The following is a 21,741-nucleotide window of genomic DNA, read 5'->3' as shown; positions in this document are numbered from 1 at the left end:
TGACATGGACACTAGAGTCTTAGTAACACATCTCACTGCCAATGACTCTATGATGCCTTATATGATTTTAAGGCTGTTCCCTCATCAGGTGCTTTCCTCATCAGATTTAGTGAGGCAGTCAGATATCAGTGAGCTAGGCCAGGAAGCAAACCCCTGAGACTGAGTTCCCCAGCTTGCAGACATAGGCTTTGGGAATCTCTGAGACCAGGGACTTTCAGAGGACTTGGTGGAGAGGGAGGGAACTGTGCAAGGATCCAGCAGAACCTCTCCCAGATGCCATCTACATAATATGGAATCTCAGGGTGCTGGTAATGATGGCTGCCAGGGTGGAAATAGCCACACATACCTCCACTTCATGGCATGAGGAACCCTGATGGCTGGTCCAAGAGCCTCCTTTGTTCTGCTTTGTTGTTTTTCCTTCACACTCCCAGCTCCAATGTAGTCACTTTAGTCTCAATTATCTTGCAAAGTGTAGATCCTTCCAACACTCCTTCCACACTCTGATGTACTTCCTTACATAATACTTAAAATTCAGTGTGTTTTAGTGTGCAAAACAGCATTGCATTTTGCTCTTAACTGTATTCTGTTTCATACTTTTTCATTAACATGATGACTTTTAAACTTATTTCTATTACTGCATTACTTCTAACTCCTTTATGATGTTACAGAGCATTTGTGGATCATTTTATATTTCAAGTTTTCTAATAATGGATGCTTCAACACTTTACTGTTACTAAAGACACTATGGTGAACATTATGGACCTGCCGAAGAACTTTTTAATATGAAGAAGTTATACTTTTAACCAACTTAATAAACAAATATATGCAAATGAAGTATAGTGCAAACAATCTATTCATTTGAATCTACTGCATTGGATTTCACAAGTAGAACTGAGCTTTTCTGACAATGTGTTCAATGTCCCGTGTATAGGAAGCACTCACTCAATCAGTGTTAACCTAATTGGTTAACATACACAGCTTCAGATGTCATCTATTGGACACCTTTATCCACGAGATATCATGAAGTGCTCAATAATGCTCTAGTGAACCCAAAATATCAACATCTTTTCTTGTTGACTTAACAGCACAAAAGAATATATGTTAATTAGACTTTAGAAGTTTGGAACATAAGAGGATTTGTTTTGAACCTCAGAGGACACTTAATTCACACACTTTAGTCAGATAATATGCTTGCTTGGGGGAAAATAAAGGTATTTATTTCTTGAGGAATCATAAATGTCTAAGAACTTCAAGTCTCCAACTTAGGGATTCTAATAATACAGACTCCTAAATGTAATGGGTGATTATCAGGACCTCTGGGTTTTAGAAAGTGGAGTATCCTCAGGACACAGAAGTAGCTCAGGTCCTCCAGAGTCATGGTAGGGACTGACATGGGCCTCTGGGGGATCCTCACATGAGTAGATCCATATGCACCATGGTCCAGTGCTTTACATTCTCTGCCTATGTCACTCTTGAGCTTGGCATTTGGCAGCCCAGAGACTGGATCGATTCCATATTTTGTTTTGTTTTGTTCTTGTTCTTTACAATGAATTTGTTATCTGCATTTAAAAATGAAATTTGTAATAAAGATGTAAATTACCAGCTTCCATAATTTGGCTATTGTAGATAATGCTGTTATAAACATCAGGGTGCATATATCCCTTTGAATTGTTTGTTTTTGTTTTGTTTTTTTGTATCCTTTGGGTAAACACCTAGTAGTGCAATTGCTGTATCGTAGGGTAGTTTCTTTTTTAACCTTTTGAGGAAACTCCACACTGTTCTCCAGAGTGGCTGCACCAGTTTGCATTCCCACCAACAGTGCAAGAGGGTTCCCTTTTCTCCACATCCTCACCAACACCTGTCGTTTCTTGTGTTGTTGATTTTAGCCATTCTGACAGGTGTGAGGTGATATCTCATTGTACTTTTGACTTGCATTTCCCTGATTATAAATGATATTGAGCTTCTTTTCATGTGCCTGTTGGCCATCTGTATGTATTTTTTGGATAAATGTCTATTTGTGTCTTCTGCTCATTTTGAATTGGATTATTCATTTTTGGGGTATTGAGTTTTATAAGTTCTTTATATATTTTGGATGCTAAACTTTCATCAATTATGTAATTTGCAAATATCTTCTCCTATTCTATAGGTTGCCTTTTAGTTTTGTTGATTGTTTCTTTCACTCTATAGGAGCTTTTTATTTTGATGAAGTCCAATGGTTTATTTTTGCTTTTGTTTCCCTTCCCTCAGGAGACATATCTAGAAAGAAGTTGCTATAGCCAATATCAAAGAGATTACTGCCTGTGTTCTCCTCTAGAATTTTTATGGTTTCAGGTCTCATATTTAGGTCTTTCATCCATTCGGAATTTATTTTTGCGTGTAGTGTAAGAAAGTGATCTAGTTTCATTCTTTTGCATGTTGTTGTCCAGTTTTCCTAACACCAGAGGGGAGGTGGGTGCAGGGATGGGTGAAACAGGTGATGAGGATGAAGGAGGGCACCTGTTGTGATGAGCACCAGGTGTTGTATGGAAGTGTTGCATCACTATATTGTACACTTGAAACTAATATCACACTGTATGTTAATAGGAATTTAAATAATAACTTTTAAAAATACAGATTACCAGCTTCTTATTTCAAAAAAATTAAGATCTACAAAACTTGGCAGTAACTGGCTAAAAGTGAGGAGCAGCAGCCTCTGTAGGATGAAATATGAGATTCTCCATCATGCTATATCACTACACTCACTCTCATTGTGTATCCAACATGGGGGTTGGGCATCTTGTGTTTGTTATATTTACCATCTACATTCTCTTACTGATGTTACCTGGCTTCCTCTGGGAGTAATAGGAGTGTCTGATACAGAGGCTCTCTTAGGGAGTGCATGCCATGAAGAAGGGGCAATGGAATGATTAAGACAAGAGAATCAGGCTTGTGCACAAGGACCTCCAGTAATGAGCTCTGTGACCTCAGACAAGTTACTGTGCTTCTCCAGCCCTGATGACCCTTTGTAAAGTAAGGGATTGGATTATTTAGTATTTTCCAAATTAAACACAAGAATTTTCTTCACAAGAAACTAATAGGTACCCCATTAAAAAAAACAAGAACCATGAGATTTTTCTTCTAAAATGCATTTTTAAATATATCAGCTTATAAAAACATAAAGTTTGCAAAATAAGCTTATTTTTCAGACTTTATCCTGCCAACTTTATGTTGCAACTTCCCAGTTTATATCTGTAGGTTGTAACTCTAAGAATTAACACATCTAAATCCACACCTTTGATCCCCCTAGTCCTGTTCCCACTCCCACTTCCAGATGTTAAACCATCAACCCAACCACTCAAGCAGAAACTTCTGTAACGTATTTGGCTCATTATTTTCCCAGATGCATCCATCCCATCAGCTAATTCTGTCTCAGTATCAGTTACCTAGCTGTGTAAAAAATGACCCCAAAACTTAGTAGCTTAAAAAAATAAACACTTTATTAGCTCGTAGTTTTGCGGGTCAGCAATTTGGGCTAGATACAACTGTATGGCTTTTCTCTTGGTCTTAGGGAATGCACTCAAGTGGCAGCATTAGCTGGTGGGTTGGCTGGCTCCTGGTAGTGCCTCAGCTGTAACAGCCCATATCTACCAGATATGGTCTAATCACCTGTGAAACTGGCTTTGGCTTCTTCACATGGCAGTCTAAAGGCAACAAAAAAGGGCAAACACCATGATGAAGGCGCATTTTCAAGTCCTTGTTTGTAACACATTTGTTAATGTCTTGTGGGTCAAAACATGTCAGCTGGCTAAGTCCAGAGTCAGAGAGGAACCACATAAGAATGTGGATAGAGGTGAGGCATGGTCACTGGGGACCACTGCCGTTGACGCTCTTTCCCCAAATCCAAATCAAATCCCAAATCCTTCTGCACTTTCCATACCCACTGGTTCATCCAAGATCCAAGTCACTCTAGTCTCTCACTTGGAAATTGTCATAGACTCCTAACTTATCTGTCTACGTTTTCTTTCATATCCCCCTATTAGGTTTTCCAAGGACAACAGATTATTTAAAACGTAAATAAGGTAGTTTCTTTCCCTATCGAGAACCCTTCAATGATTTATCATTTAATTGAGAGTGTAATGCAGATTCCTTCTTTGGGCTAAAACACCTATGCAGTTTTGTTTCCATTTACTGGTGCTATTCATCTCCTTTTACTCTACTGTCATCATGGATGCCATTTTTCAATTTCCCAGAGAAATCAGACTCCTCCCAACAATGCATCTTTCCATTACCATTCATGCATGCTACCCAGAATGTTCTTTCCTCAGCCTTTGCATGACTTGGCTCCTGCTCAGATCTCATTAAAGTGGGATCCTTCAATTATTCTCTTTCAAACCTGGTTTGTTTCTTTTGAAGTGCTCTATGAGTCGCAATTTTCTGTTTGTGTGTGTGTTTATAGTCCTTTTTCACTTTCTTGTTTGCTGTTAGACACTAGATTATAGACACATGAGGACAGGTTGTAACCTTTTTTTCTCACTGTTTTATCTGTCGTGCTTAATACATAGTAGAAATTCATGAAATGTTTGTACAACGATTTCTACAAACTCAAAGCAGAATTATCCACGTGGCCAAGAAGTGGAAATGACCTAAATGCCCATAAATTGATCGATGAATGAATAAAATGTGGCATACCCACACAAAGGAGTATTATTCTATAATAAAAAGAAGTGAGGTAGTGACACATGCTACAACATAGATAAGCAGGGCAAACAATGAAAGACACCAGACCAAAACAAAAACAAAAACACTACGTATGTATGATTCCATTCTTGTGAACTTTCCAGAATAGGTAAATCTACAGAAACAGAAAGTGGATTAGTGTTTGCCAGAGACTGGGCAGTGGTAGCGCTTGGAGATACGGAATGACTGCTCATTTTAGGGAGTTTCTTTTTGGTGTGATGAAAATATTCCAAAATTATATAATCATTAGGAATGCACAACTCTGTCACTACACTAAAAAAAATAAATGTGCACTTTATGTGGGAAAATTGTATGATACATACATTATATCCCAACAAGAATGATTAAAAGCAATTCTTAGAGAATGAAATAAAATCAAGGGCAGCAATAGTGTTTCAAAAATTCTCTAATTTCTGTTATCTTTTCCATTTTAGAGGTAAATTGTAAAAGAATAAGTGCTTTGAAACCAGAAACAGGAGGAGTCAGCCTAAAAGCTCCTCTGGCAAAGATGATTTAGTTAAAGAAAAGTTACAAAATCATGGAATTTTAAAACTTCAGTTCACACTAAAGAATATTCCATCATAAAATGCTGTGTCCTTGAAGATATTTTAATTAGCTAGACACACGCGTGCGTGCGTGCGCACACACACACATACACACACACTTCTGAATTCATTCTGGCTGTGCAAGCACCAGGCAAGACCTAAACAACTATTTCCAACTCCTGACATAGGTGTGGAAATAGGCTTTTTCTATCATTGTGAAAATGTTTCTTGGTTGTCAAAGAACTACTAATTATTTATTTTAACCTGCCTGAAATTTAAAATTATTTGAGCTTGCAAACTGAATCTGCTCTAGTTAGCTTCTTAGTCAAATGAGGAAAATCAGCCAGTATGTTTAAGAGACTTACCTAAGATGATTCAACTAAAAACAAAACTCCAGTCTACAGATTTAATTTTCCTTGCTCTTTCCCCTAAGTTTTATCACCATAATTTGTCATTTCAGATCTATAATTTGTCATTTCAGATCCATAATGTGTTGTAATAATACCCTCCTTTGGAGTGTGCTGCTACTGAAAACTTTTTGGAACCATGAAAAAGGAATTATTTATCATGGTGCTTCTCTCATTAATGTCACATTTTTGTTGATATCTGATATTGTTGAAGATACTCTTAGACAACATCCAGAGTCTTTCCACTCAAGAAAAACAGCCACCAATCCACACAATTAATCTTTCAAAAGACGTTTTCCCTACGAGAGGTGATTATTTTATTCCCTACCACCTATTTTCTTTCATGTATTCTATCCTATGCTTAGAAATGAAAAAAAAATACATACAAACAACAACAAGAAGAAAACCACCACATGTACACACAATAAAACCCCTCTGAGATAAAAGTCTGCCTTAGCTTATCACATTGTCTAATGTATGCTGTGTACTAAGTAACTTTGGATTGAACAGTCATGCTAATAGGTTGTTATACGACTGTGTGGTAATGAAAGAAACAACGAGATACCCAAGCCCTTCCAAATTGTGTTGGAGCCTCAGTGTTCCCTAATTTAACAAAGATCCTCCCTGCCAACAAGACAACCTATCCTGCTGGCATGAGCCTTGCCTCCCTCCTAGACACAGGGGTCCTAACAAAAATTGCTCCCTGAACTAGCAAGATGGACTTGACCCCTTGCAGTTCAAACAGCCCACCTGAATCAGAGTTAGACATGTAAGATTACCATGAAACTTAACGATGAGAGCAATGAGTTAAACATTGAATTTGGAATATAAATATAAAGATATTTGAATGCAAAATTGAATAGAGGTTTATCTAGATAAAGAATTAATGAACTGACTTTGGTTCACAATTCTTATTGGAAGGAAGACAAATGATAATTTGTCAAGTAACATTTGATATGCCAAGCGACTTACAAATAGTGTTCTATTTAATCTTCACATTAAATGTATGAAGTAAGGGTCATAGTCTGTAAAATAGATGAGGAAATAGAGGATGGAGATGTAACAATTTATTGAGATCATATAATTTGTGAGATATAGAACTACATTTTAAAATATGGCTGATCTTGGGGCACCTGGGTGGCTTAGTGGTTGAGCATCTGCCTTTGGCTCAAGTCATGATCCCTGTTCCTGGGACTCTGCCCGTGTCTCTGCCTCTCTCTTTGTGTGTCTCTCATGAATAAATAAAGAAAATCTTTAAAATAAAATAAAATAAAATAAAATAAAATAAAATAAAATAAAATAAAATAAAATATGGTTGATCTTGTCATTTCTATAATACCAAATTATTCTCCTAGAGTTCCTCAAACTTCAAGAAATACACAGAAATTTATTTGGGATCATTCCACAGTAATTTATTGAGGACAGATGCTAATACAGATCTTTTGAGAATCAAAAAGATCATTAAGGGAAAGAAAATTGGTAAAGTGTATTTTTTTTTTTCCTGAAACAAAATACATCTTTGGTCCTTAGTGCTAGGTATAGGGTTTAAAAGCAAGTGTACAGTCGTCTCTTTGCTTCTTAGAGAAGCCTTCCAAAATTTAAGGCAAAGGACCAGAAAACCTGATGTTACAAGATATCTTGATTCAATAGTTTTGTTACTGCCATTTTTAAAAAGATTTTATTTATTTATTTATTCATGAGAGACATACAGAGAGACGGGGAGACATAGACAGAGGGAGAGGCAGTCTCCTCACAGGGAGCCCAATTCAGCGACTCTATCCCTGGACCCGGGATCAAGCCCTGAGCTGAAGGCAGTTGCTCAACCGCTGAGCCACCCAGGCATCCCTGCTACTGCCATTTTGTTGCAGTTTATGTGTTGACCTTGCTGCTTCCACATTTATCACAAGAATACAAAACTTTAATCAAAATTGTCTCAAAACTGAGTCTCATTAAAATATTCACTTAATTAATACTGTCTTCCTAACACTATGGATAAAATATTTCTAATTTTTAGGGTTTTTTTCACTAAATGTATTTTTGTGGTTCTAATTCCTTACTTATTACTTAATATTTTAGAAAAAAAACTTTATTTACTGATCAAGGTTTACTAAGTCTATTTCATGCCAATGTGTACTTTGTTTTGCACACAGTTGTTAACTAAATGCAACCTTTCAAGATCTTAAATATTTCAACTTTGTCAAAAATATTTTAATTATCTGTTCATTTTTACCAAACAAAACATCTTACCATGTAAAGTCCTACCTGCTGTCAATATTTTTGTGCTGATTCTTCCTACCAACTGTATTTTTTGTATTTCATTATTGTTTTCAACATTTCCAAGCTATATGATTCTTCAAAAATATTTTTACTTATAACTATCAGTTTAGGATTTTGTTGATTACTTCAATCATAATATTTACTAAGAAATGGATAAAAGTTTTAGATGTAATTATCATCATGTTTTCATGATAGACATTTCAAACTTTCAAAAAATGATTATCATTTGGCTTAATAAAAGAAAAAATACTCCTGGATTCATATCAAGAAAAAAAAAATTCTTACAGCTTTAGTAATTACAAAATAAGAATGCTAATTTCAAGAAATATTACAAACACCAGCATTATTTGGTCTATTGTGCAAGACTAATCATTCAGTTAAATAAAATAATAGATTTTAATTTCACTTGATCTTAGTAGAAATATAAATCCTATTTTTTTCTGAATTATTTTTATCATAGTAAAATATGCATAAAATATACCATTTTATCATTTATCATAACTATTACCATTTTAAAACTTTTTTTTTAAGTAGGCTCCACACCCAGTATAGAGCCCAACACAGGTCTTGAACTCAGAACCCTGAGATCAAGACCTGAGCTGAAATCAAGAGTCAGACACTTAGCTGATTGAGCCATCTAAGCGCGCCTTTATCCATTTTTAATTGTACAATGTAGAAGCATTAACATTTATGATATTAACCACCACTACCCATTTCTAGAACTTTCTCATCATTCAGGACACTCTATACCCATTAAGCAATAACTCATCATTTCTCCCTTTACTCTGCCCCAGGTAACCTTTATTCTATTTTCTGTCTTTATGCATTTAACTATTCTTAGTACATCACATGAGTGGATTCATATATTTTTCTATTGTGTTTGGCTCATTACACTTAGCATAATATTTTTGAGGTTCACATATGGAGCATGTGTCAAAATCTTTATTCTAAGGCTGACTAATATCCCATAGTATGTATATACCACATTTGTTCATCCATTCATCTGTTGATGGACATTCGTGTTGTTTTCACGCTTTGACTACTGTGAATAGTGCTGCTGTGAATGTTGGTCTACAAGTATCTCCCTGAGTCATTGCTTTCAGTTTGTGGGGAGGGGATGGTAAATACCTAGAAGTGGAATTACTAGATCATATCATCCAGCTTTTTGAGGAACTGCCACACTGTTTTCCACAGCAGCTGCACCACTAAAAAATGCGCATGCATTTCAGTTCTTAAATATCCTTACCAACACTTGTTGTTCTAGCTTTTTTTGATAATAGCCATCCTACTGGGTGTGAAGTGCTATCTCATTGGGGTTTGTCTTGCATTTCCTCAATGGTGAGTAAAACTGAGACTTTTTCATGTGCTTTTTGGCCATTTGTGTATCTTCATCAGTGAAGTGTCTGTTCAAGTCCTTAGTCTATTTTTTATTTTGGGTCTTTGTCTTTTTTATTCTTGAGTTGTAGTATTTGTATATTCTGGATATTAATCCCTTAACAAGTATGTAATTTGCAAATATTTGCTCCCATTCTGTGAGTTACTTTTTCCCTCACTTGCTAATATTTTTTGATGCACAAAGTTTTTAATTTTGATAAAGTCCAATTAATTTTTCTCTCATTGCTTATGCTTTTGGTGTCATTATCCATAAAATACCAAATCCAATGTCATGAAGATTTTCCTCAAAGTTTCTTTTGTGTGTTCTACAGCTTTAGCCTTTACATTTAGATCTCTGATACATTTTAAACTTATTTCCATATATGGTATAAGGTAAGAACTCAAACTCATTATTTAACTTCTAGATATTCAGTTTTCCCAGGACCATTTGCTTAAACGACTGTTTTTCCTCCCTATTAAATGGTTTTGGCACCTTGTTGAAAATATTTGCCTGTACATGTAAGAATTTATTTCTGGGCTCTCTATTCTATTCCATCCATTTATATTTCCATCTTTATTCCAATACCATATTGTTTTGATTACTGTGGATGTATGATAAGTTTCAAAATCAGGAAATGTGAGTCCTCCAGTTCTGTTCTATTTTTTCAGGATGTTTTGGCTTTTTGGGTGTCTTTGATATTCAACATACTGACTTTTGTATTTACTCACGTATGTCTCTTTACCAAAGATCTTTATATCTTCCTATGGGTTCTACTTACTGTCTCAAGTTGTTTCGTTTCAATTTTAAGGATTTATTTTTATTGTTTTTTTGTGAGAGAGGCTTATGGTTAGGAACTCTATCAGATTTTGTTTATCTGGAAATGTCTAGTTTCTTTAATTTTACCCTCAAAAATGAAGCACAGTTTTGCTTATTATAAAACTCTCAGACAGCATTTTTCTTTCAGCTACCTGAACATATCCCACAGTCTTCAAACTTCCAAGGTTTCTGATATGAAATTGGCTGACAATCTTACTGAGAATCCCCTGTATGTGAAAACTCATTTCTCTGTTGCTTTCAAGATCCTCTGTCTTTTTCAATAACTTCATTAACGTGTTTCAGTGTGAGTATCTTAGAGTTTACTCTACTTGGAGCTTGTTGAACTTGTTAGGTTTACATTATTTTTGTCTTTAATCCAATTTGGAAAATTTTTTACACCATTTCTTCAAATACACTGTCTATCTCTTTCTCTCTCTTGTCTTTTCCTGGGACTCCCATAATTCTTATGCTGGCCTGGTTGGGATTGTCCCACACATCACTGATTCTCTGTTTATTTTTCTCATTATTTTCTCTTTCTCTTCTCAGACTCCATGATTTCAGTTGTCTTATCTTCAAGTTCACAAATTCTTCTGCATGGGGTCATACCTAATGTTGAGTCTCTCTGAATTTGTCATTTTAATCACTGTACTATTTTAGCTTTAGAATTTTTGTTGGGTTTCTTTCTGTGTTTCTCTCTCTTTACCAAAATTCTCATTTTACCCTAATATTCATTTTCTTGACTTCCTTTAGTTACTTGTCCATGTTATATTCTTAATTTGAGTATATTTAGAACAGTTTTAAAAAAAAGTCTGTCTAGGGGCACCTGGGTGGCTCTATCAGTTAAGCGCTCAACTCTTAGTTTCAGCTCAGGTCATGATCTCATGGGTCATGAGATCAAGCCCCACAGTGGGCTCCATGTCCAGTGCGGAGTCTGCTTGAACTCTCCCCCTGCCCCTATCCCCCCTATGCATGCTCAAGTACTCCCTTTCGCTCACTCTCACTCTCTCTCTCTCTCTTTCTCATTCTCTCTCTGGAATAAATCAATCTAAAAAGTCTTTCATAAGTATGCTCTCTGGATTGGGGATGACTTGGATGGTTGGGTTTTTTTTTTTTTTTTTAAGATTTTATTTATTTATTCATGACAGACACAGAGAGAGAGAGAGAGAGGCAGAGACACGGGCAGAGGGAGAAGCAGGCTCCATGCAGGGAGCCTGACGTGGGACTCGATCCTGGGTCTCCAGGATCACACCCCGGGCTGAAGGCAGCACTAAACCACTGGGCCACCAGGGCTGCCCGCTTGGTTTTTTTAATTACTAAAGATTATAGTAGCCCATTTGTTTCAGATTTGTCTCAACTAATTTTCTTTTTGTTTTTCAACTAATTTTCAAAAACTTCTTCTTGCCATTATGATTACTGAAGCCTGTTCCCTCAGCTAGTGTTTAGTCATACAGACACAGATTTTCCTGAATGCCTTACGCTGAAACAAAGAAAAAAAACACACACAAAAATAAACTCTCAAAAGTAAACAACCTTCTTTCCCTACCATTTCAGATTGGCTCTGTGCATTCCTTCACCACTTACCTAGGCTTATTCTGAACCTTCTTGGTTCAATAATCCCCCAGGTGAAAGCTTAAGGTACTTTTAGATCTTTTCTGAGCATTCATCTTTTCTGACCATGCACATGGTTTTCTAAATTCAGCCCTTAGATATGGCTGCTTTGAAATACCCTAATTTCCAAAGAGTCTCACCCCAGCACTTCTGGGCCATGGATAGTCTATTCTATATCTCTACCAGTAACCTCTTGCTCTAAGTATCTCTCCTAGTTTTTACAAACTATTCCCACTACTTTTCCTGCTTGTGTTCCAAGTTATACAAGACAGAAATGAATGTCTCACATCAATCTTTCAGAAATTTTCAGATTACAGCAGATGTACATAGTAACTTGAAAAAAAAAAGTCTGTTCCTCTAATTTGAGGAGAGAACTAGGAACCAAGTTACTACCTGCAAAGACCAGGTCAGGCAGGAGATGGAGTTAGGATGAGTACCATTTGGTTTCTACAAACATTTTACTATTTTCAGAGCTCTTACAAATTTATTCAGACAGCTTCTGGTGGGTGCATGTGAGTGTATGTGTGTGTGTGTGTGTGTGTGTGTGTGTGTGTTATGTGTAGAAATCAGTCCTTGGGATTTTCTACTTTGCCATTTTGCTGGTATCATTGCTATATATTTTTTTAAAGATTTTATTTACTTATTCATGAGAGACACACAGAGAGAGAGAAAGAGGCAGAGACACAGGCAGAGGGAGAGGGAGAAGCAGGCTCCATGCAGGGAGCCCAACGTGGGACTCAATCCTGGGTCTCCAGGATCATGCCCTGGGCCGAAGGCAGCGCTAAACCACTGAGCCACCAGGGCTGCCCTCATTACTATATTTCTTAAAACCTATGACATGTTTACAGATAAAATATCCCTTCGAATTTTTTTCTGCTCCATTTTAGTTCTCTTCTTTTGGACTCCAATTGCATGCAGGAACTTGGGATAAGTCCCCCATGTCTCTTCTGTTCTTTTTCTATTCTTTATTTTCTCTGTATTATACTTTGGACATTTCTATTGACCACTTCAGTAATATTATTCTATCCAATCTGTTCTTGAATCTATTCATTATGTTCTTAATTTCGCATACATATTTTTCAACTATAAGCTATGGGTTTTACTTTTATATGATGTCTAGTTCTTTGGTAAAGATTCTCTATGTGTTCATTTTTATGTCTATATTTCTCTATTTTATTCAGCATATTAATCATAATTATTATAATATCTTGTTTGCTAAGGTCATTTTCTGGATCACCTGGCAGACATTTTTTTTCAGACTTTTGTTATCTTGTTTGTTTGTTGTTGGTTTTAGCCATACTGTATTATCTCCTTGCATGTCTTGTAATTTTTAACTGCATGCCATATAGTTTGGACAAAAGAACCTTTGAGGGTCCAGATGGTATCTTCCATCACTTGTCCATCTCTTCTGGTAGGCAAAAACGGTAAGTGATTGGTGACTTCCATCTAATTACTAAATTTTGGTTTGGGTAAGATTTAGTTTACTTCTCCCTCATCCCTCCTTATCAGGTGGGGCCCTCAATAGATTTTAACTGAAAGATTAGTAAGCCTTTTAACAACATAGCCCTAAAGTGGATATTCTAGAATTTAAAGTACAATATCTAAAATTAAAACACAGAAGGTGGTTTTAAAAAGCCCACTTTTGTCCTTTAAAGACTTTCAGCTGAATTATTTAGTCTATCAGCCAATAGCTTCAAAATTTGACAACTGGAATTCTGATTTTAGATTAGTTATATAGAGAGCTAGAAAGAGTATCACCCCTATTCTTAAAATAAGGGAAGGAGCTATAAAGCTGGAAGTTGACTAATTTCTATGAGATCATGAAAGAACTGAAGTAACAGCTACAGAGACAGGTGCCTTCAAGAACAACAGCAGAACATTTGCTTGCCTGAGACAGAAGTGTCCCAATGTCATATACACAGGTAGAAGTATCAAAAAAGAAAATTTTAACAAGTAGTTGAAGCATGAACTCTATAGAGAGTGTGAAGCCCCTGGAGACCACTGATATAAAGGAGGGATTTCGCCCTCTTGCAAGTTTTCTCCTCTAGGAACCCCACCAGACAACCACTGGGAAGATGAGAATACCAAGAAAGCTAGTGGCTGAAGGAAGAGCAGCCACTGCCAAAACTCCACCCAAACCCATCCCCCTTTATTTTCCCTAAAAAACAACAGTCATAATCTACAGAAGGAACATCAATTAAACCATAGTTTGGGTCCTAGGGAAAGGGAATGGAGACCCCCACTGAAAATCTATCATCTCCCCTACCTTTACAAGTGAATAAAAGTCTCAATCTGCAGAGAGTACTGTGACCAAACCACAGGCTGGGAGCATAATGGAAACCCACTAAACATGAAGGGGGGAAAATGAAGCTCTTTTTCTGGAGAAGGGGTAGGAATACTTAGTGACATTCATATTCTTAAGACCAAGGTTCAACCTTAAAAAAAAAATCCTTAAAAAAAAAAGACCAAGGTTCAGAGTGATTGCCTAAAACTGAGGTTTAATTTAAAAATCAGAGAATTCCATCACCCAAATTTTATTCCCAGCATCATGCTAACTAGCCTGAAATAAAAATATCAATGGAGTACAGCAGAAAGCACCATATTATTGGTCTTTAGGGAAATTCAAATTAACAATACAATGAGATACCACAATTAGAATTGCTAAAATGAAAACAGTAAGTGTTTTACATGAACATTTATAATTGCCATTCACAGCTGACAAAGAATATAAACAGCCAAGATGTCCTTGAACAGATGAAAGGATAAACACGTTGTACACCTGTACAATGGAATACTACTCAGAAATGAGAAACAGTGAGCTATTGATTCACAAAATTGCATGCTTGAATCTTAAATGTATTTTGCTAACCATTAAAATCTCTCCCAATTTCTCTGTCCCCCAGCAGATGCTCTCTAATAAAAGCAAAAAATATGTACAAATAAAACATACCTGTGTTCCTTAGTGTCAGTTCACCACTATCTCCAGAACTTTCTCAGGTCTGTTTGATTTTCTGGTCCTCTTCACCTTCATCAGCCTGGGGAGCTTGGGGAAATGCTTCCTTCCTAAGGATTGTGAGGTTAGTAGAGATTTTACTGCCTTTCAGAAGATTTTTGGAATATGCTTTTTACTCTCTGGTATAGAAATCAGCAAATGGTTTCTGGAGTCCCCTGGACTCGCAATTTTGTTATTTTAGTTCCATGTGGATACTAAACTTTGTGTTAGTTTTTCTTTTTCCCATCTACCTCAGTCCTTTGTTGGTCAAACCGTGACAACAGGAAGAATAACTGCCTATCATTAGTCCTCCACCAAAGGTTTGCCCTCTTTGAAATTTTAGTTTCATTCAATACTGCTGTTTCCACCTATATCTCCTGCCTCCAAACACATAACTTTTTATAACTTATTCCATTTTTCCTACTTATTAGTGAGAGTGTGCCATGAGTAACTCCCTCACCCAGGAACACACATTTCTATCCTAATTATTTTCAAGAAAGGCTAAATCTTAGATCAAAACACAGAATCTATCATTTGATTACAATGTTAAGTTTCCACATTTTTCCAGTGATTTTTTAAACGATTTATTTATTTATTTATTTATTTATTTGGGAGAGAGAGTGTGTGAGCACAAGAGGGGGAGATGCAGAGAGAGGGAGAGAGAGAATCCTCCAGCAGACTCCATGCCGAGCACAGAGCCTCACCCAGGGATCCAGCCCAGAACCCTGAGACCATGATCTGAGCTGAAATCAAGAGCCAGCTGCTCAACAAACTGAGCCACCCAGGTGCCCTGGTAGCTGAATATACTAAATACACTAAAGAAATTCTCTCTCGTTCTCAAATATTTCTGAGGTTATTCTTAATTTTGATTGTTCTTTATTGAAACATCCCTTATGCTTTATCTCCTCGGCCTCTCATGTTTCTCTCACATTGCAGACTTTCTGTTCTGGACACAGACAGAAGGAGAAGATTAAAAGTGTCATAACCCACTCCTCCTGGACGTGATTTCAAAGCTACTGCCATACCACACCCATTGGCATCTTTTCAGCCTGAGGTTCTGGTTTTATAAGTAAATTATTATTACATTTCTTATGACCTGTGAGCCACAAAAACAGCTGCTTTCATTTTCTTAGAAAAACATATAAAATTTAAAATACAAAAATAACTCCCAAATTTATTAAGTTTTCTGTTTGTATTATTTTACTAGAGTGAGCAAGTTCAATACATGGTGAGTAAGTTTGGAAAAATTAAATATTTAGTATAGCATGTTACATGCAGGTTTATTGCTATACGTGAAAAACATGTATGCACACTGAAATGTAAAGAAAAAATTTTCATTAATAATAAAATTTTTTGAAAAGTTGATTATTCAGCACTATAGTGCCTCAGAATCATCAGCTAACTTATTCATACAACAAATATTTATCAAATGCTTTATTCAGAACCTCGCTTGATATCATACTATTCAGAAGTCCCAATTAATGGAGATTATAGTTGATGGAAAAAGTGATCAGCAGTCATTTATTAATGCATTTTGAAAATAGCATAGAAAGTTATCTAAAATAGTTAAAGAATCCAAAATTGAGGGATACCTGGGTGTCTCGTTTGCTTAAGCATCTGACTCTTGATCTCAGCTCAGGTCTTGATCTCAGGATCATGAGTTCAAGTCCCGTATTGGGCTCCACACTGGGCATGAAAACTCTTTTCAAAACAAAGAATCAGAATTTGGATTATCTGAGTCAGAAATAAAAGGATATTAAAAATGTAATATGAACTGCTCACAACTCCAATTATCTCTATTAAAGTGTGAGCAAATATAAGCCAAAAACAGTTTATCTATTTAATGTATCATATACATCGATTAAAAAACAACTGCTCAGTTAAAAGCAAATATCATAAATAACAAGAAATAGGATCAATAATACCAATATCTAGTTGTCTACTCTATACTAACATATATTTCATGCTATGAAGTTCAGAAAAAAATATGTCTTCGTATGCACTATAAGAAAGGCCATAAAATCTTTAGCAAACAGGAAAAATGAAGTCTTTGGTGTGTTCATTATTAAAAACTGCAGCAGGGGGGAGCCCCGCCTGTGAGGTGCTGGACTGGCTTCCCGGCTGGAACACATCGAGTCAGCAGCAGGGCACTCATGAATTTGAATCCAGTTTCGGCCACGGCAGCACCAAGGAGATTCTAACTGGCAAGGCGGGCTGTGTCTCCCCACCGTGCGATCCCTACAGGGTAATTCCCTCACACCTTTACATCCCTTCTGGAACAGCCGCGCCACCTGCCTGGCAGCTGTTCCACGCTCAGCAACGCCCGTGGCCGTGGTACCTGCACGCTGTGGGGACAGCGAAGCCTCATCACCAGCACTTCTGTTCAGTCTGTTCCCAATGATAAATAAAACATATTTTGGTTGGGATATGAACATTTGCTCGGGAAAGCCTATCCAATGGGATCTGGAATCCAAAGATGGAACTCAAGTTTCAGTTCTGCAGTTGACTAATGTTGGTATCTTGAAAATTGTAGAGTATAGGACCATCAACCGAAATAGGACAAACACTGGAATGTGCACCCAGTTCAGTCCTGGGTGGGAACCTGGTCCCATCAGTCTAATTTGGCAGTCTCTTTTTGCTCAAAGATCAAGAAACCTGAAATAATATAGAATTTCCTTGTCAAAAAAAAAAAAAAAAGAATTTCCTTGTCTATAAGGTTTAAAAGTTTCTTTCTAATTATAAAAAGTTATTCATGGTTATTGGAAAATATTTGGGGTATGTTCCCTCTATCCCTATAGTGTGGAGAGTTTTAATCAAGAAAAGATGCTGTATTTTGTCAAATGCTTTTCCTGAGTCTACTGAGAGGATTTTTTGGTTCTTGTCATTTCTTTTATTAATGTGATGTATCACGTTGATTGATTTGAAAATATTGAATTGCCCTTGCAGCCCAGGAATAAATCCTACCTGGTCAGGGAAATAAGTCAATCAGAGAAAGACAATTATTGTATGGTTTCACTCATATGAGTAATATAAGAAACAGTGCAGAGGATCACAGGAAAAGAGGAAAAACTGAATGGGAAGAAATCAGAGAGGAAGACAAACAATGAGAGACTCTTAATGCTAGTAAACAAACTGAGGGTTGCTGGATGGGAGGTGGGTGGAAGGATGGGGTAACTGGGTGACGGGCATTAAGGAGGGCATGTGATGTGATGAGCCCCGGGCGTTGTATGCAACTGATAAATTACTGAACACCATTCATCTGAAATAAATGATGTATTATATGCTGGCTAATTGAATTTTTTAAAAAAAAGAAAAGAAAATTTGGGGGGAATGCAAAATGATTTAGATGAAAATATATGTCCTTCAAAGCCCTAACTCATTCCATAAATGAGGAGTTACTGTCTTGATACATTTATTTCCAAGGTGCTTCAAGTTCATTTCTTTATCATTTTAGCATAGCTTTCTACATTTGACAGATTTGTAATTAACAACATCAAAGTCTGAGTGTGACAGCATATAGAAAGTAGGAATGATGATTTGATTTTGTTCAGGTGAGCCTCTGCGTTAGCTGAAGGAACTAAGGGTTAGGGTTAGGGTAAGGGTTAGGGTTAGGGTTAGGCAGAGTTGCTACATATCCCTGGCGCTGTCAGCAATAACTTATCTTTTGGAGGACTATGAATTTATGGTTAAATCCATAAAAATTTAAGGAGATAAAATAAGATAAATGAAGGTAGATCAATAGTTTCACAGTTATCAACAGAGCTGCAGTATAATTATATTCTAGACATCTACACCCTTAATGAACTTCTGATAAGAAGCTATGGATTAATAGTCCATATTAACTTAGGCTGAGCTGCAGAAGAAAATCTGCATTTATAATTGTGTCGCTTTTGCCTGTTTTGCAGAATTCTATTCTAGACTGAAGTGCACTATAAAAAGATACATCTGTAATCAACCACCATTGAGAAGAAACACGAAAGAAACTACCTAATTTACATAACAAGATCAATAACAAAAAAATCAAAAGATATGACAAGAATTTTGTGGAGTAATGTAAAAAGCCTACATGAGGAAAACTTCCATTCGATACAAGATAAGTCTTTTTTGTTCTATTGATTCCATTTATTTTTAGTGATGATACCTAATGCTTTGAAATTTCAAGTGATATTTAAGAACCTTTAAAAAAGGATATACAACTTCCATCTGTAACAAACATGACATAAGTTAAGATCTACAGCTCTCAAAGTACATTTCAGTAAACGTATTTCCTTCCTGGGCTGTGTCCATAGCCAGGGATTTACTGAACTTTAGACCCGAAGTGTATCAGCAGTGGCAGTACAATTTAAAAGGCATGTGTTATTTAACAGATATTTTATGATAACTATTTCTTTTCATCTCCATAAGAGCTCTAAAAAGAAGATACAAGTATTTCCATTACACAAGCAAGACAGCTATTCCTAAAATCTGAGGCAAGTTCCCTTACCAGAACTCTGCTTCCAGGCAATGAACTCAGGTCTGCATGTTCCAAAGTCCATATTCTTACTTTCCACTGCCATTGGTACGTTGACCTAATAAAATAGTCCAGAAAATAGGAAAGGAGAGTGGAGATCTTTTACCTTTGCTCCTATGTTCTTTAAATCCTAAAGAAGATTTTGTTTTTGTTGGATTCTTACTACTTAATCTCTCAGATTGGAATTATAAATGCAGACTTCTTATCTTCATTATGAAATTACAGACAGCTTGTAAGCAGAATCACTAATTCTACATTGTATCTCTTAACGTACCTAGAACTAAGATGACAAAAGAATGGACTTGACACAATCACGGAGAAGTCTTTCAAGAAATATGGTCAGAAGGGAAAAGGAATTAATAATAATTTGGCCTAGAAAATCTGTTCTAAACAATAGATTTTGAATAGAGTCAGTGTAATTAAAATATTAGCTATTCCTAAGTTAATACATTTAATGTGATCCCAATTACAACTCCGAAAGTTTTTGATTTGCCTTTTCCGTTTTAGTGAGTAGTGAGGTCTTTTAGTAAAGCAAATTCTGAAGTTCACATGGGAAAATAAACAAAAAAATTTTAGTAAGACTGAATAATGGAGTAGTAGAGAGTGACAGTGCCTACCAGGTAGTAAACATTTACCTCTCTCCTAAATGAAAAATGCATTCATCTCATCCCAGCATCTCCCAAAGTCTTAACCCATTCTAGCATCACCTCTAAGTCCCAAATCTCATCCTCTAAATACTCTACATCAGGCATGGGTATGGCTCTGGGTGGGGGTCATGCTCAGAAGGACTTTTTATCCATGAATCCATGAAACTAGAAAATTGCTCTCTCCTTCCAGAATAGAACGATGGGGCAAATACAGTATAGACTTTCCCATTTCCACAGAGGGAAACTGGAAGGAATAGAGAGGTCACCAAATGAGTCCAAAGTCAGCAGAGCAAATTCTGTTAAGGCTCAGAAGATCCTCTGAGGCCTGACACCCTGTCCCTAGGGCCCTCAGGAGTGGTCCTGTTGACCCCTGGCTCTAAGCCTGTCTCTCTGGCCTCTGCCTCCATGTCCACATATCTGTGTTTGGAGTCTTTCTTCCTTGTTACTGAAGGACAGCCCATGTTTGTCACCAAGGAGCTCTGCAAGCCCCCTTCCTGCTTATAGAATCCCAGAAGTTTGATAGCCTCCCTTCATTTCTTCTGGTCTCTGTTCCTTCCAGAGAAGCTGATGCAACATTCCCAAAAACCTTGTTGGTCTGTGGTATATGTCATCCGGACCCACAACATTAGATCCTTCCTGCAAAACCACATCTCTTTTCCTGGCTCAGCTGAGATGGTTGAGTGGATTCACCGGGCCCCTACCTAATCTCTTCAACAGAAGGCTGCCCTACAGCGTTGCCCTTGGCCCTCCCTCTGGATCCTACTTCCCCAGCCTGTGAATGGCCTTCTGTTTCCATCCTTTGTAAATGCAATTGGCTTGGAACCTTCCAGTCAAGTGCTACTTCCTCTTTGCCTAGTCACCCCCTCCTCAATTTATCTTCTTCCTCACACATTTTGCTACAGGCAGAATGGAGCTCTGTTTGGAAATCTCTGCTAACTATCCACATTCATCTTTTGTAAATTCTGTTTTCCACCAAACAAAAGAACACAATTCAGTTGAGTTTTCTAGCTTTGTAATAAAGATGACCTTTTCTCCAATTTCAGATAATATGTTCCTCCTTTCTTTTTCAGATCTCACCAGAAACACGTTTAACATTTGTATTTCTGCCAAGATTCTGTTCTTCAACAGACGGATGTTCATGATGAGAAACTTTCTCTGCAATGTTTCTTCCTGAGCTTTCATCAGAATCGCCCTTAACATCCATACTTCTTTACCAATTCCGAAGCCACTTTCCTTGGGTGCTGCCATAACAAATTGTCACAAACTCAGTGATTTAACAGAAATGTATTCTCTCTACAGCTCTGGAAGCCTGAAGTCCAAAATGAACCTTCTGGTGTTCCTTCTGGGGACTCTAAGATAATCATTTGCTCCACACTTGTCCCCTGGTTTCTGGGGGTTGTCTGCAATCCTTGGCATTTCTCGAACTGTCAATACATTGCTCCAATCTCTGCCCATGTCTTCACATGGCATTCTCTGTGCCTCTGTGTGTGTCCTTTTCTGTGTTTTACAAGGACGATCTCATTTGATTTAGCACCCATGCTAATCTAATGGGATCTCATCTTGATCTTTATTGTAATTATATCTGTAAAGCCAATAAAGACACAGTCTGAGGTTCTGGGAGGACCTGAATTTTGAGGGCCACTATTCAACCCACAAGAGTAAATTTTATTTCAAGCAAACTATTAGTAAACAAACAAACAACCAAACAAAAAATGTGTCCAGAGCTTGCCCATACAAAATAGCATTAAGGCTTGTTTCTCCTGCTGGAATTCTCTGAGTTCCTCTAGCCTGATTTGGCCCGATGTAAAGTCATGTTATCCCCATAGTGATTTAAATTGATCCTTCTTT

The 21,741-nt window shown here is 36.9% G+C and overlaps 1 long non-coding RNA gene across 3 annotated transcripts in view; it reads right to left on the bottom strand.

Annotated features, from left to right (window-relative positions):
• Nucleotides 1-3,487: 3,487 nt before the first annotated feature.
• Nucleotides 3,488-21,741, bottom strand: part of LOC144320773 (uncharacterized) — a 44,805-nt gene continuing 26,551 nt past the window's right edge. Inside the window, exons 3-5 of one of the 3 annotated variants that reach the window (XR_013386414.1) lie at nucleotides 16,329-16,437; nucleotides 14,695-14,807; nucleotides 3,488-3,680 (exon numbers count right to left, since the gene is read on the bottom strand). This is a non-coding gene — a long non-coding RNA (uncharacterized LOC144320773). Of the gene's footprint in view, nucleotides 3,681-14,289; nucleotides 14,524-14,694; nucleotides 14,808-16,328; nucleotides 16,438-21,741 lie in introns of those variants that run through there. The other 2 variants (XR_013386411.1, XR_013386412.1) reach the window with 2 other exon arrangements.

Source organism: Canis aureus, chromosome 1 (genome assembly GCF_053574225.1).
Source record: "Canis aureus isolate CA01 chromosome 1, VMU_Caureus_v.1.0, whole genome shotgun sequence".
Taxonomy (NCBI): Eukaryota; Metazoa; Chordata; class Mammalia; order Carnivora; family Canidae; genus Canis; species Canis aureus.
The sequence above is the reverse complement of the archived record's forward strand: the minus strand, read 5'-3'. Positions and strand labels throughout refer to the sequence as shown.